Source organism: Etheostoma spectabile, chromosome 8 (assembly GCF_008692095.1).
Source record: "Etheostoma spectabile isolate EspeVRDwgs_2016 chromosome 8, UIUC_Espe_1.0, whole genome shotgun sequence".
Lineage (NCBI taxonomy): Eukaryota > Metazoa > Chordata > Actinopteri > Perciformes > Percidae > Etheostoma > Etheostoma spectabile.
In genome coordinates, this window is record NC_045740.1 from 28,273,863 (window position 1) to 28,274,371 (window position 509).

Genomic DNA, 509 nt, shown 5'->3' on the forward strand with positions numbered 1-509 from the left:
CACAGTTCTCCCGCTGTCCTCCAGGTGTAGCAGCAATCTGTGCAGCAGGTAGATCACTGCGTCGTCCACCCCAATCCCAGGCCGGTAAGCAAACTGCAGGGGGTCCAGCTGTGTGTCCACCAGGGGTCACAAGTGTCGCAGGATGATCCTCTCCATGGTCTTCATCAGGTGAGAAGTCGAGGCAACAGGGTACCGGTATCGGGACCACACGGGTCTTTCACAGGGCTGGGACTTTCTCCATGCTCAGGCTCAGGTTGAACAAGGGCCTGACCACACTACTGATCTTGTCAGCATAGTCCTTGAGGAGACTTGGGCGTGGGGGGTGGGACTTCAGTGTCCTCGTCTGTCAGATCTGCTAGAGCTTCTTCAAAGATAGGTTCAGGGTTTTAGGGAGGTGTTTTCTTTGGAATTTCTCCCCTCCAATGCCGTAATAGTAACTAATGTAGCTCAGCGTAAATTCTTTCAGGATGACCTAACGCTCAATCAATGCTCTACCTAACTCAAATCAG